Source organism: Nelumbo lutea, chromosome 4, assembly GCF_056320005.1.
Source record: "Nelumbo lutea isolate HS-2025 chromosome 4, American lotus-T2T, whole genome shotgun sequence".
NCBI classification, from domain to species: domain Eukaryota; kingdom Viridiplantae; phylum Streptophyta; class Magnoliopsida; order Proteales; family Nelumbonaceae; genus Nelumbo; species Nelumbo lutea.
Window position 1 is genome coordinate 73,458,634 of NC_142687.1, and position 16,562 is coordinate 73,475,195.

The window sequence follows — 16,562 nt, forward strand, 5'->3', positions numbered from 1 at the left end:
ACACTCAAATCAGCAGATTTCAGATCTGCAGCACTCAGCTGAAAAGAGTTGCTTGTGTTTCAGATTTTTTTTTTTTTTCTTTCTTTCATTACAAAAAGAAAAAAACAAATGAAAAAAAAAGGGGAGATCTTTTGAACAACAAGAGGATCAATTGAGAATTCGGATCAGAATTCAGATTTGAATTCAGATCTGAATTCTGCTATTGCAGATCTGCAACAGTTCAGATCTGAGTTCCTCTGAACTCAGACCTGAACTGATGAAATTTTGAGGGGAATTGGGTGTCATCACCACCCCAATTCACCCTAGGGCACTTCTGCTATTCCCCAAAAACAATTTGGTAGCAATAACTGAAGGTAAGGCAATTGAGAATTCAGATCCGAACTCAGACTTGAGTTCAGACCTGAATTCTGCTATTGCAGAACTGCTCAGTTCAGATCTAAGTTCAGATGAACTCAGACCTGAACTGATACAAGTTTAAGGTGAATTGGGTGCCATCATCACCCCAACTCACCCTATGATAAATCCGACATACCCCAAAGGTAATTGGATAGCAAAGAATGAAAAAGAAAATTCAGATCTGAACTGATACAGATCTGAACTATAGTTGAAGACTGAACTGATACAGAGCACATTTTGGATTTTTGGGTGACTTGAACATTTGCTTTATCCACTTGTAACCGAGCTACATTAGCTAAGGAGGTGTATGTTTGGATTGAATAATTGTTATGCCTCAGATATTTAAGAAAAATTAGCACTTTCCAAGTATTTCTATTAGCATTCAGATCTGTAGCAGGGCTGCTATTGTGCAACAGTTAGCAGACCTGATTTCAGATTTCTACAAAAGTTGTATGGACCGAATAGCTTGCAATACCAAACATTGCAGACCCATCTTTCAGGTCTTAGCAAGTGTTTGATATGCATCAGCTATACAGGTTTGAGCTTCAATTGTAGAGTTTAAAATCTTTAACCCAAGCCTAACTCAGGACTGGTTTTAGTTTATTTCAGATCCTTTTAAATTATTTTTTTCAGATCAGATCTGATTTCAGCCCTAAAGCATCACAGAATTGATTCCAACCTTAATGGATGTATATTGTAGTGTATACCAATGAGTGTGTATGAGATATACAGCTCAGATCTAAATTATTATTTGTTAATTTCTCTAGACTAACAATACCAAAGACTTGTAGATCTGAACTCAGATCTAAATTGGGTCTGAATTCAGATGTTGCAATCGATGGATGTAGATAAAGGAACCTTGAATAAGATGATTGGTTTAAATCTGCTTTTAGTATAATCGGCTTCATTTATTCATGATAGGATGTAGGTTTTGTATTCCAATAATTCACTTTACATTTTCAGTGTGATAGGATTAGTTATTTATTTTCTTTTGTGAATATTGGCATTTTTATTGCTTTGACTTTAACAGTTTATGACAAGCAGACCTAAACTGGAAGAGATCCTTTACGACCCGGAGATTGAACGGACTCTCCGTGTCCGTTTGAGAGCTGCTAAGCAAGTCAGACAAGAAGCACAAGAAATGGCTGAACAAAGAACTATGATGGATTATGCCAAGCCCACCCTCACCAGGACTGTCTCCAGCATTATCAGGCCAACTATTGCTGCCAATAACTTCGAAATTAAACCGGCCATAATCCAAATGATATAAAATACAGTTCAGTTTTGTATATTCCAATACTTCACTTTACATTTTCATTTGCAATAAGGTTAGTTATTTTGTGAATATTGGCTTGTTTATTGCCTTGACTTTCGTAGTTTCTGACAAGCAGAGTCGAGCTGGAGGAAATCCTCTATGACCCAGAGATTGAAAGAACTCTCTGTGTCCGACTAAGAGCAGCCAAACAAGTCCAGCAAGAAGCTCAAGAAGCTCAAGAGGCTCAAGAAATGGCTGAGAAGAGGACTATGATGGACTATGCCAAACCCACTCTCATTGGAGCTGCCTCCAGCATTATCAGGCCCAATATTGCTGCTAACAACTTTGAGATCAAACCTGCCATCAAACAAATGATTCAAAACATGGTGCAATTCTGTGGATTGGCCCATGAAGATCCCAATGCCCACATTTCTAACTTTTTAGAAATTTGTGACACCTTCAAACACAATAGGGTAAGTGATGATGCCATTAGGTTGAGGTTATTCCCATTTTCTTTAAAGGATAAAGCCAAAGCATGGCTGAATTCATTACCGGTAGGATCAATAGCTACATGGGATGAAATGACCAGCCGTTTTCTCTCTAAATATTTTCCCCCTTCTAAAACTGCTAAAATGAAGAATGACATCACTACTTTTTTCTAGCAAGAGGGGGAATCTTTATATGAGTCATGGGAACGATACAAGGAGCTGTTAAGGAGAGTTCCTCACCATGGCCTCCCCATTTGGCTGCAAGTGCAGACTTTCTATAATGGTCTTACTGACTCAAATAAGACCATATTAGATGCTGCAGCCGGAGGATCCATAAATAATAAAACTCCTGAGGTTGCCCATGCACTCATTGAGGAAATGGCAGCCAACAACTATCAATGGCATTCGGAAAGAACTCAAACTAGGAAGCAGCAAGGCTTGCATAATGTTGACACTTATACAGCACTATCTGCACAAATAGGAGCACTCAGTAAAAAAGTAGATGAAATGCAGATAGCTGCCATGCATGTGCAGCCTCTTAATTGTGAATTGTGTGGGGGAGGCCACATCAGTACAGACTGCCAAGTTGGCAATCAGTTCAGACCATCTACTGAACAAGTTGACTATGTCAGCAATTCGTCAAGACAGCAGGGTTACCAGAGTCACCATACTTTTCATCCAGGATGGAGGGGACATTCAAACCAGTCCTGGCCAAATCAGCATATTTCCAAGCCGTTCCACCAGACTTATCATCAGCCTGAACCAAAATCCAATTTGGAGGAACTGATGACAAAATTTATAGCAGGTGCAGAAACTAGGTTCCAGAACCAGGAAGCCTCAATCAAAAACCTGGAAAACCAAGTGGGGCAATTGGCACAATTAATCTCTTCCAGACTGCCGGGAACTCTTCCAAGCAACACTGAAGTGAATCCATGAGAGCAGGTGCAAGCTATTACCTTAAGAAGTGGAAAAGAGTTGCCTGAGGTAGAAAAGAAGAATTGGGCTGAACCCAAGGCAGAAACAAGCCTTGGAACCAGACAACAGAAGACGGAACAACTAGAAGCACAACAAGGGATGCACCAACAACCGCAAGTTCCATTCCCTAACAGGCTGAAGCAACAAAAATTGGAGAAGGAATTTGGTAAGTTTCTTGAAATTTTTAAAAGTTTACATATTAATATTCCTTTTGCTGATGCTTTAGCCCAGATGCCACACTATGCAAGGTTTTTGAAGGAATTATTGGCAAACAAAAGGAAACTGGGAGATGTGGCTACAGTTGCATTAAATGAGGAATGTTCTGCTATCCTTCTGAACAAGCTGCCTCAGAAACTCAAAGATCTAGGGAGTTTCACTATTCCTTGTACCAATGGCAGTTTAAAAATTGAAAAAGCTTTATGTGACCTGGGAGCTAGCATCAATTTAATGCCATATTCTATCTTCAAGAAATTGGGGTTGAATGAACCCCAACCCACTAGAGTGGCATTACAATTAGCTGATAGATCCATTAGACATCATAGGGGGATCATAGAAGATGTGTTAGTTAAAGTTGACAAATTCATTTTTCCAGTTGATTTCATTGTGTTAGACATGCAAGAAGATGTGGAGGTCCCACTTATCCTAGGGAGACCTTTCCTGGCTACCGGGAAAGCAATGATTGATGTCCAACAAGGACAACTCAGCCTTAGGATACAAGATGAGGAGATAATTTTTAAAATGTCTGATGCTATGAAACAAGCACCCTCTAGTGATGATTCTTGTTTTTTGATTGATGCCATTGAATTGACAATTGATGAATGCTTCCAGGTAAGTAGAATAACTGATCCTCTTGAACTCTGCCTCCAGCAGGGAGAACTTGAAGAAGCAGAAAATGAAAAAATAAACCTCATGATAGCATACCTGAACGATAAGCCTCAATTCAAGGGAAAGGGGTTTCTTAAATTAGAGAACATAGGCAAATTGCCTGGACCATCAGGTAAGCCATCACCCCAAGAACCCCCCACCCTTGAACTGAAGCAATTACCATCTCATTTAGAGTATGCTTTCCTTGAGGAACCATCAGATCACACCGTGATAATTTCTGCAGCGCTGAATCCCTTACAAAGAGAAAAATTATTAAGAGTGCTGCGGGAACACAAAAATGCTATAGCTTGGAAGGTAGAAGATATCAAAGGCATTAATCCATCAATCTGCACTCACAGAATTTTGATGGAAGAGGACAGCAAGCCTTCCGTTCAACCCCAAAGGCGCCTGAACCCCAACATGAAAGAAGTAGTAAAGGCTGAAATAATTAAGTTGTTAGATGCTGGGATCATTTATCCTATTTCTGATAGTTCTTGGGTAAGCCCTGTGCAAGTTGTGCCCAAAAAAGGGGGTACGACTGTTGTTCCAAATGAGAAAAATGAACTCATCCCTACTAGAACCATTACCGGATGGCGTGTGTGTATTGACTATAGAAAATTAAATGAAGCCACCCGGAAGGACCATTTCCCTCTCCCATTTATGGATCAAATGTTGGAGAGGCTAGCCGGGCATGAGTATTATTGTTTCTTGGATGGATATTCAGGGAATAACCAGATACCAATTGCACCAGAAGATCAAGAAAAGACCACTTTTACTTGCCCATATGGAACCTTTGCATACCGAAGGATGCCCTTTGGGTTATGCAATGCCCCAGCAACCTTTCAGCGATGTATGATGTCTATATTTTCTGATATGGTTGAAAAATTTATTGAGATCTTCATGGATGATTTTTCAGTTTTTGGCTCTTCGTTTGATCCATGTTTGAATAATCTGGAACAGGTGCTTACTAGATGTAAAGAAACACATCTTGTGTTGAATTGGGAGAAATGTCATTTTATGGTGCAAGAAGGCATAGTGCTTGGACACAAGATCTCTCAAAGAGGTATAGAAGTTGACAAGGCCAAGGTGGAGGCAATTGAAAAATTGCCAACCCCAACATCTGTTCGTTCTTTGAGAAGTTTCTTAGGACATGTCGGATTCTATAGAAGGTTTATTAAAGATTTCTCAAAAATTTCCAAGCCATTATATACCTTGCTTCAGAAAGAAGTGCCTTTTGAATTTTCAACCGAATGTCTTCATGCTTTCAACATCTTGAAAGACAAATTGATCCATGCACCTATCATGGTAGCACCTGATTGGACCCTCCCATTTGAATTGATGTGTGATGCGAGTGATTTTGCTATAGGAGCTGTTTTAGGACAAAGAATGAACAAACATTTTCAGCCAATTTACTATGCTAGCAGAACCTTGACTGGACCCCAACTCAATTACACCACCACATAAAAGGAGCTGTTAGCAGTAATATTTGCACTTGATAAGTTTCGTTCATATCTGATATTATCCAAGGTTGTTGTCCACACAGATCACTCGGCATTAAGGCACTTGCTTACCAAGCAAAACTCAAAACAAAGACTGATCAGGTGGATCCTTTTATTGCAAGAGTTTGACATTGAGATTAGAGACCTGAAGGGTGCTGCAAACCTAGCTGCTGACCATCTCTCCCGGTTGGACACGGTAAGCTCAAAAGAGGAGATAACCAGCAACATTCGAGAAGAATTTCTGGATGAGCAGTTGTACTCAATACAGAAATACTCATATCCTTGGTATGCTGATTTTGCTAATTATCTAGCTGCACAAGTCCTTCCCCCTAACCTTTCATATCAACAGAAAAAGAAATTCTTTTCTGATGTAAAATACTATCTGTGGGAGGAACCCTTTTTGTATAAATTGTGTGCAGATCAGATCATAAGGAGATGTGTCCCCGAGGAGGAGATGGAGTCGGTACTCCAATTTTGCCATGATAAAGAAGCAGGAGGTCATTTTGGAGCTAGTCGCACTGCAGCCAAGGTTTTTCAATCAGGTTTTTATTGGCCCACACTTTTCAAAGATGCCCATCGGTATGTGTCCACATGTGACAAATGCCAAAGATCGGGAAACATTTACCGACGGAATGAAATGCCCCTTTCCAATATTTTAATCTGTGAAATCTTTGATGTTTGGGGTATAGATTTCATGGGACCTTTCCCAAATTTTTTTGGGAATAAGTACATCCTCGTTGCAGTTGACTATGTATCCAAATGGGTAGAAGCCATGGCTTTACCCACAAATGACTCAAGAAGGGTGGTACACTTCCTAAAGAAGCTATTCTCCCGATTTGGCACTCCGTGAGCTATAATTAGTGATAGGGGAACTCACTTCTGCAATAGCCAATTTGAGAGGTTAATGCAGAAATATGGAATTACACATAAATTAGCTACCCCTTATCACCCTCAAACCAGTGGCCAAGTGGAGTTGGCTAACAGGGAACTCAAAAGAATTCTGGAAAAGACCGTAGCATCCGCCAGAAAAGATTGGTCCATCAAATTAGATGATGCATTATGGGCATACAGAACTGCATTTAAGACACCCATTGGCATGTCCCCCTACAGATTGGTCTTTGGTAAAGCATGCCATTTACCAGTTGAATTGGAACACAAGGCCTATTGGGCTCTTAAATTCTTAAATTTTGACATTCAGGCCACAGGGGCTAAAAGGCGGTTGCAATTGAATGAATTCGATGAATTCAGACTTACCACCTATGAGAATGCCAAAGTTTATAAAGAAAGAATAAAAAACTGGCATGATAAGAACTTGCTGAGACGGGACTTTTATGTAGGCCAACAGGTATTGTTATATAATTCCCGTCTCCGCTTGTTTCCAGGTAAGCTGAGATCCAGGTGGTCTGGACCCTTTACCATTTCACAGGTTTTTCCCCATGGGGCTATAGAACTCACCCACCCGGTTCAGGGCACGTTTAAAGTAAATGGTCAGCACCTGAAACCATATTTAATGGGCAGTACTGTACTCCCTCCATCCACTGTTTATCTAGATAACCAATAATCTCTTATGCTTGCTCATGAACAAGTTAAGGAATCTTTTTGTCATTTATCTTTTTAGAATATTAGTTAGTAAAATAAAGATCTTTTTCTCAAAATTCCAATTCTTTAAGGACTCAGTTCCTCATATTCTTTTCTTCAGTTTGCTCTAGCAAGTGTGACTCTCTAACACTAGGAACATTGAGGACAATGTTCATCTCAAGTGTGGGGGAGTGAGCTCGAGGTTAGGGTATGGGGGCTGAAACCATGCACCTCATTCACCCCAACACACATATGCAGGCAATGACATAACCAAAAAAAAAAAAAAAAAAGACTGGAACCCCTCAAGTTCATTACTATCTTCATGTGTATGGAATCCCTTGATTTCATGGTTAATGGTCAAGAGACCTAGTGCACATCTGAAGTGCTAATTCTTGAGGTTCAATAATTGCAAAGAAGGACAAAAGCCCAAATTGACTCCGCTATTTTGAGTTGAATAGTAAAACTAGCAGCTCAGACCAGTGTGAGATGGAGCATAAGATGCACTCACACCAAAAAAAAAAAAAAAAAAAAAAAAAAAAAAAAGGAGAAAAAAGTGTGTGAGATGGAGCATAAAATGCACTCACACCAAAAAAAAAAAAAAAAAAAAAAAAAAAAAAAAAAAAAAAAAAAAAAAGAAGAAGAAAAGGGTGAGATGGAGCATAAGATGCACTCACCCTTAGAAATAAGTAATTGTGGTGACAACCGAGGTTCAAAGGGGCACTCTAAAGTTGAACTCTCATTGAGATTTAGTTACAGATGTGAAACTTAGTGAAATTTGATTATTAACCTTGACAATTAAGGAGCTGATTTATATATGAATTAGGAGTGAAGGATAGACTATGATGAAATTCATATTCTCCTTTCCTTGGATCTGATACATATCTTAAATGGTAATTTACAAGAATAAGAGTTGAGCACTTACAAAAGTTCCCCGACTACTCAATGCATTTCTATCTTAAAAAGTTCACCAGGTAAATGGTGTGAACAGAAGGGGGGAATGTTAAGTTTATGGCTGATGTCTTTGCTTGAGGACAAGCAAAAGCTTAAGTGTGGGGGTATTTGATGAACTTACAATTTATCTATAATTTTTGAGGACTTTAGCATGGATTTTTATGCCGGTTTTATTAATTTTTGCCTTAATTTAGCTTGATTGCAAGAAAGATTTCAGGGGGAGCCAAATCAACAAAAAGAAGGCAAAAGAAAGAAAAGAAAACCCAAAATTTATCAAGTTCAGCCCGGCCCAGCCATGAGAGCAAGAGAATTTCATTCGGCCCAAGAAGAGCAAGTGAAACTCTTTGGAAAATCCAAAGGAAGAATCCTAGCAAGAAGGAAATTTCGGCCCAGTCCATTTTTAGCCCAAATAACAGCCTAGAGTGTAGCCTACTTGAGCTCAAAAGCAAGCTAGGTTGTAGCCCAAATAGCAGCCCAAAGGGAGCTAGAGGCGGCAACTCCTAGATGTTTCTTGAAGAGAAGGAGGGAGCACTCTAGAAGGTTCATGAGGGGTGTAATACACCCAATTCTAGAGACTTCAAGAAGGGGCAAGAACCCCCTTGAAAAACTATATAAGAAGGCCTCTAGGAGGGGAGAAAGTTGTTCAATTGCTTGAGAGGAAGGCTCTCCCACTCTTAGAGGTTCGGCCACCTTGAGAGAAGAGAAGAGAAGAAGGCTAGGCGCAAGGAAGAAGAAGAAGAAGGGCTGAAGGAAGTTCAAGACAAGCAAGCTAGAAGAAGAAGGTGAGTTCAAATTGAGGGTTTGTGATTCAAAGATCTTTTGTAATAAATCATTTGTAGTTTCATTCTCTTTTGATTTGAATTCAGTTTCTTTGTTATATTTTCTTTCTTCTTTCTCCTTGTTTCCATTCTTCCTTGATGTATTTCAGCTTGTAAAATTTCAGTTCAGCAATCTAATTCTTTTTGATTCATTCAAATGGTCATGCATTGTACTTGAAGTTTCTTGAATAAGGGTGTGATTGTAGATTAATTCGGCCAACTAACCTTCAAAACTCAGATCTGAATTCTCAAATCTGAGATTGCAAGATCTGAATTGCTTGAAAGAGAATTCAGATCTGCAATTTTCAGATTGGGCGAATTAATCTACAGCTTGGAATTCCTAGAGTGCTTGAGAGAGACTCTAGGAATTCAGATCTACTATTCAAGAACTGAATTGAGTGCAAGGTTAGAGATAACTTGCACAATTCAGTTGGTGATCAATTCAGATTTGAATTGATGCCTTAGAAGTGTTTGAAGAAATGCATGCATGGGGATTAGATTCTTGTTAGAGATAGAAGAACCGTCACTCATGCATAGGATGAACATGCACTTGAGAGAGGCTGTTCATGACCTTGGGGTTTCACCAAACCAAGGCTCAATCATGATTTATTCGAATGATCCAAATTGATAGATTGCTGAATTCTGAGATTGACATTTACTGCTTACTCTTCTAACCTGATTTGAAGGCAATTGGGCCAATGATTTAGATAGATTTTAATTTAGGATTTCTTAGCTTTCATTAGAGTTTTGATTTATTTGTTGATCAGATAAGAAGTGCTCAATCTAGTATTGGTAATTGTTTCCTAAATCCTTGTGGGAACGATACTTCACTCACTACTTCATTTTTGAAGGGCTAGTGCACTTGCTAGTGTCACAATGAGCCACACATCATCCATAAGTGCTTGGCCCATGCTCATTCGACAGTGGCTCTTGCGCACACCATGGCTGAATGCACAACATTGCGATGGCGTCCCTTCTGGTCATTAGAAGACCTCCCTTAGTGGTGGGCCCCACACCTCATTGAGAGGTTACGTGCGGAACCCTAGCCAATTTAAGGCCCACCAAAATCTGAGTTTATGAAAGTCAGTGGGAGCCACTTTGGTTTGAGCTAAATGAAACTAGGGCATAATAATTGTTCCCTCCAGCTAATATGAGTGCAAGTGATAGGGAGATTCATATGATGAACACTCTAAAGGCCTTCCGTCATTAGCATGAGGATGGGTCCTTTAGTAATGAGGAAAGGCACCAGAAAATGGGCTATCCATTTGCTGTTGGGCTTGTCTGTGTTTCATAAGATGATAGGGGCGTCATAGACCGATATGGGAGGGGCTTCACCAGAAAATGGGAACTCTCTCACGGTACCTTGGTGTTCACGAATATGATGGGTAAGCACTCACTGGGCAGAAAGGTTTACCTGAAAACAACTCTGAACCTTATCTAATAGAGGCCAAAGGAAAAACTCATATAATGAGTGGATATGATCCTTCATAGAAAGTTGGTGGGGTTATGCAGCTGAAACAGTTGGCTCCATGCACCGTATGTGATTTCCCACATTTCCAGAGACAACCCGTAGTCTCTGTCACTGAGAAAGGAGGGAAATCTCAGAGATGAATAAATGGAAATGGATCGTAGATTAAAATCCATATCTTTGAAATGAACATGAATCAAATTAGGTTGTGGACTGATGTTTGCTCTTTTATCAAAAAATGGCAAATGGATCATTTGCAAAGCTTCTTGATGACAACAAGCTTAAGGGCCCAAACTATGCCGACTGGTACAGGAACCTTATGCTGGTCCTAGCTTTTGAAAAGCTGGACAAAGTGGCAAAGAATCCTTCCCCAGAGCGTCCGAGTGACAGGGCTTCTGAGGCCTGAAGGAGAGATTATTAGGAATGCGAGGAGAAAAACTCCCTTGCCTGGTGTTACATCATTGCCTCCTTGGACAACCCAATACAGAGGCAGTTCAATTAGATCAAACTTTCCAAGGACATATTAGATAGCCTGAGGATGATATATGAAGAGTAGAATCGTTCTACTCGACAAAAGGTCTTGAAACAGTTCATGACCACACAAATATCCAAGGGCCAACAAGTCCATGACCATTGTCTTCGGATGATGGGTTACATCAACGAACTGGAAGCTCTTGGATCCGGGCTAGACCTTGCGACCCAGATAGATGCTATCCTTAATTTTTTGCCTCCTTCCTTTTTGATCCGCTCATCATGAACTATAACATGATCAAGCTCAATGTCAGCTTGCAAGAGCTCAACAATATGTTGCAAAGAGCCAAAGAACTGATTAGAAAGGATGAGCCTGTAGCTATGCTTGTTGAAGCTTACAAGATGGGCAAGAGAAAGAGGAAGGCAAAGAAGCCTCAGAAGAAAGCCACTAAGGGTAAGAACCAGAAGAAAGACAAAGCATCAGATGCATGTCACTTCTGCAAGAAGACCGGCCACTGGAAAAGGAATTGTCCTGCCTACCTGGAATCCAAGAAAGGGAATTTTGAAACTTGTGTTATAGAAACCAATTTATTAGTAGCTTCAGCGTCTTGGAATCCAAGAAAGGTAACTCACTGCCGGGGTTCAAGGTAAGCAGAAGGCTGAGTGAAGGAGAAGTCACTCTCTACTTGGGGACTACTGCAACTGTTGCAGCTACGGCAATAGGAACTGTGCAGTTAATTTTTAGATAAGGAAAAATTGTACTGAAAGATTGTCTTTATGTACAAAATTTAGGAAGAAATTTGATTTCTATTTCAAAACTGTGTGCAGATGGTTACTTTGTCTTCTTTAGAAATACGATTACTATTTAAAGAAACAATAGATTGATTGCATACGGGGAACTGGAGAAAGGTCTCTATGTTCTATATCCTTCTCTAGAAACTAACATAACCGAAACTACGTCGGGTAAAATCCCCAAGAAGAGAGCCCATGATATAGTTAATCCCTCGTGTTTGTGGCATTACCGACATGGCCACATCGGTGTTGACCGAATCACAAGGTTGATAAAAGATTGTCCTTTGGATTTTCTAACTGTAGATCTTCCCACCTGTGAGCCTTGCCTACAAGGCAAGATGACGAAACGACCATTTAACGGTAAGCCTGAAAGATGTACTGGCACACTTGACCTAATACATACGGATGTATGTGGTCCCCTGAGTGTTAGGACACGGAATCAACACGTGTATTTCATCACCTTCACAAATTATTTCTCATGATATGGTTACGTGTACCTAATGAGACACAAGTATGAATCCCTTGAAAAGTTCAAAGAGTTTAGACAAAAGGTCAAGAAACAGTTGGGGAGAGAAATTAAAGCCCTTCGATCTGATCAAGGTGGTGAGAATCTCTCTGATGAATTCAAGGACTACTTAAAGGACAATGGGATAGTATCAAAATTAGCTCCTCCTGCTACATCACAACTGAACGGTGTTTCAGAGAGGAGGAATAGGACCTTATTGGATATGGTCTGGTCATTTCTCATACACTCAGATTTACCCACATCCTTTTGGGGTTACACATTAGAGACTACGATTTATGTGCTGAATCGAGTTCCAACCAAATCGGTTCTGAACACTCCATATGAACTTTGGATAGGAAAAAACAAAGTGTCAGACACTTGAAGATTTGGGGTTGTCCAACACACGTTAAAAGAACGAGTGCAGACAAGTTGGAATCCAAGACCAGTAGTTGCCTATCCAGTTCGTTATGGTTATGACCAGGATAGTTACTTGGCAGAAACCTTGACTAGTGAGGAGGATCCCGTGACTTACGCGGAAGCTATGTTGGACATAGATTCCCAAGCGTGGGTGAAGGCCATGAGAGCAGAGATGGACTGAATGAAGACCAATGGAGTCTGGACTCTATTAGATCCGCCCTCTGAGGTAAAAGCAATTGGTTGCAAATGGATTTACAAGAGGAAGAAGGGCCCCGATGGTAGGGTTGAGACCTTCAAAGCTCGTCTGGTGGCGAAAGGGTACACTTAGAAAGAGGGCATCGATTATGAGGAAACCTTTTCGCCTGTGGCCATGCTTAAATCCATTAGGATCCTGCTAGCTGTAGCAGTATACCAGGATTATGAGATTTGGCAGATGGATGTCAAAACTGCATTCCTGAATGGAAATCTTACTGAAGATATCTATATGCAATAGCCGCAAGGCTTCAATGTTGTAGGTTAGGAAAACATGGTATGTAAACTCAATAGATCCATTTATGGACTTATGCAAGATTCTAGAACTTGGAACATCTGTTTTGATTCTGCTGTCAAATCGTTTGACTTCAAGCAGAATCCGGATGAACCTTATGTTTATAGGAAGTATAGTGGAGATAAGATAACCTTCTTGGTTCTGTGAAGGTATGGCTTTCACAGCAATTCTCCATGAAAGATCTTGGAGAAGCCTCCTATATACTGGGTTTTCGACTCTATAGACATAGATCGAAGTGGATAATAGGATTATCCCAATCTGCCTACATTGAGAAAATAGTCAAAAGATACAGCATGGAAAACTCCAAAAAAGGAAATGTTCCTTTCAGGCACGGAGTCACTCTCTCCAAAAAGATGTCTCCCAAGACTTATGAGGAGATTGATGGCATGAAAAACTTTCCCTATACCTTTGTCGTAGGGAGCATCATGTTTGCCATGCTGTGCACTCGTCCTGACATTGCTCAGGCAGTGACTGTTTGGAAAAACATACTTAAGTACCTTCGAAGGACAAAAGAGTTTTGTCTACTATTCGATGGTAATTCACTACAGATCCAAGGTTATACTGATGCCGATTTCTAGCCGGATTCAGATGATAGAAAGTCTACATTTGGATATGTTTTTATGATAGGATCGTGTGTTGTTTCCTTAATGTCAGCAAACAGGGGTCCTAAGTAGCAAATTAATAGTCCACAACCCAAGCCGAACGCATTGGAAAAAAGGTTTTAATTCCCGGGATCCATATAAGAGAGAATGCAACACTGTTCCTTGCAGCCGAGGGAGAGGTCCTCTCTTGTCGGGCAGTGTATGATCATTATGGACTGAGAGGTTGAGTGTAAGACCATTGAGGATAATACATGATGGGCTAATCTTGCACCTGCCCATAGTCCCTGGGTGTTACAAGGTGGCTTGGCCCAGGGACAACTTAGGGTAAGTGTTGGGCCCATAGAGCCCATCTGATGGGTTTTAGGGTGTGCACTATCCATAACAGTGTATTCGGCCAGGCCTTGTAACAAAGGCTGGGTTGAACCCATATGGCTGATGTGCAGATTAATGTTTGGGTCCCATGCCATACAAGGAAGCCCAACTAGACAGTAGTTTGAAAGGCTAAATGAATACATTACCTTAAATGGGCCTTGAGCCCATTTCGAACTGGGCTAATCTGATTAGTCACTTAAGGGGCGAATTCTGAGATGGATCAAGTGATAGGATTGGGCCCACACCCTATCCACTTAGAGAGTCCAATATCTAAATATGATTTAGATCTGGAAACTTCCTAATTAGATTAGGAGATGGCTGATCTAATCTGTAGATAAGATAAGGGTTATCCCTGTTCTTAAAGGGACTTCTAATCCAGAAATGATTTGTGTTAGCAACTCCTAATGAGATTAGGAGCTGATCCCTTTAAGTCTATAAAAGGAAGAGGGGGAGGCAGCCTTTACACAACAATCACAAGCAAGCAATACATAGTCTTGTCTTCAGAGCTAAAATCACAGAAGAGAGAATCTGCACCCTAGAAATACTCTCTTGCCGCCTCCTTCCTGTAACTGCCATCTACAACAGTTCGATCTCCAGTTCTTTGGAGAAATCAAGATTGCATCTTGATTCCAATCTTATGGAGAAAAGATTGGTGGGAGTGGTATTCACAAGCCGTCTAGGTGATTCTTGAGAAGGGTCAAGTTCTTTTGGAAGAGCACTGTTGATTCTGCTCCACCTTGCACTGCAGCATCTTCAGTGGGAGCAGATTTTGGATCCTTCCTTGGGCGTGAACACCTCCATTGGGAGATACTACTTCTCTGTATCAGGTATTATCTTTCCCACTTTTTTTGGTTCAGATCTGGTTCAGTTTATGGTTCAAGAATGATCCTTAAAAATATGATTTTCTAAATAGGGAATTCGATTCCCGTTTGAAGGGAGAAAAAAAAAAGATTTTCAAATTTGCCCCTCTTATTCCGCAATCTTTGGGCGTCCATGTGATGGATATCCTATCCCTTCAGAAAGGTTAACCTGAAAATGACTCTGAACCTTGTCTGACAGAGGCCAAAGGGAAAACTCATATGATGAGTGGATATGACCCTTCAGAGAAAGGTGGTGGGGTTATGTAGTTGAAACAGTTGGCTCCATGCAACCTATGTGATTTCCCACATTTCCAGAGACAACCTGTAGTCTCCATCACTGAGAAAGGAGAGAAATCTTAGAGATGAATAAATGGAAATGGAATGTAGATTAAAATCCATATCAATGTAATGAATATGAATCAAATTAGGTTGGGGACTGATGTTTGCTCTTTTATTAGAAAATGGCAAATGGATCTTTTGCAAAGCTTCTTGACAACAACAAGCTTAAGGGCCTAAACTATGCCGACTAGTACAAGAACCTTATGCTGGTCTTAATCTCTGAAAAATTGGATAAGGTAGCCAAGAATCCTGCCTCGGATCATCCGAGACATAGGACTTCTGAGGCCCGTAGAAGAGAATACCAAGAATGGGAGGAGAAAAACTCCCTTGCCTCTTTGGACACTCCAATTCAGAGGCAGTTCGATCAGATCGAACTTGCCAAGGACGTGTTGGATAGTTTCAAGACAATGTACGAAGAGCAGAATCGTTCTACTCGGCAGAAGGTCTTGAAATAGTTCATGATCACGCAGATGTCCAAGAGCCAACAAGTTCACGACCATTGTCTCTGAATGATGGGATTTATCAATGAACTGGAGGCTCTTGGATCAGGGCTAGATTTGGTAACACAGATCGATGCTATTCTCAACTCTCTGCCTCCATCCTTTAATCCATTCATCATGAACTACAACATGAACAAGCTAAACATCAACTTGCAGGAACTCAACAATATGTTGCAGAGGGCCGAAGAATTGATTAAAATGGATGAGCCCATTGCCATGCTTTTTGAAATTGGCAAATCGGGAAAGAAAAGGAAGGCAAAGAGAAAACCCCAGAAGAAGGCTGCCAAACCCAAGAAGTAGAAGAAAGACAAAGCATCGGATGCCTGCCACTTCTACAAGAAGACCGACCATTGGAAAAGGAACTGTCCTGCCTACCTAGAATCGAAGAAAGGTAATTTCGAAACTTGTGTTATAGAAACCAATTTATTGGTAACTTCTGCGTCCTGGTGTACTGACTCCGGGGCTTCAACTCATGCATGCAACTCACTGCAGGGGTTCAAGGTAAGTAGAAGGCTGAGTGAAGGAGAATTCACACTCTACTTGGGGACTACTGCAACTGTTGCAGCCGCGGCCATAGGAACCATGGAGTTAAATTTTAGAGAAGCAATAATTGTATTGAAAAATTGTCTTTAAGTACAATATTTAAGGAGAAATTTGATTTCTATCTCAAAACTATGTGCAAATGGTTATTCTGTGTTCTTTAGTAATACGATTACTATTAAATGAAATAATAGATTCATCGCATACGGGGAATTGGAGAATGGTCTCTATGTTCTACATCCTTCTCTAGAAACTAACATAACCGAAACTATGTCGGCTGAAATCCCCAAGAAGAGAGCTCGTGATACAGTTAATCCCACGTGTC

The 16,562-nt window shown here is 40.5% G+C and overlaps 1 non-coding gene across 1 annotated transcript; it reads right to left on the reverse strand.

Moving 5' to 3' along the window:
• Nucleotides 1-2,280: 2,280 nt before the first annotated feature.
• On the reverse strand, nucleotides 2,281-2,387 carry LOC148861082 (small nucleolar RNA R71). The gene has a single exon (XR_016095272.1). It is a non-coding gene; the product is annotated as a small nucleolar RNA R71 (small nucleolar RNA).
• Between the last annotated feature and the right edge of the window lie 14,175 nt (nucleotides 2,388-16,562).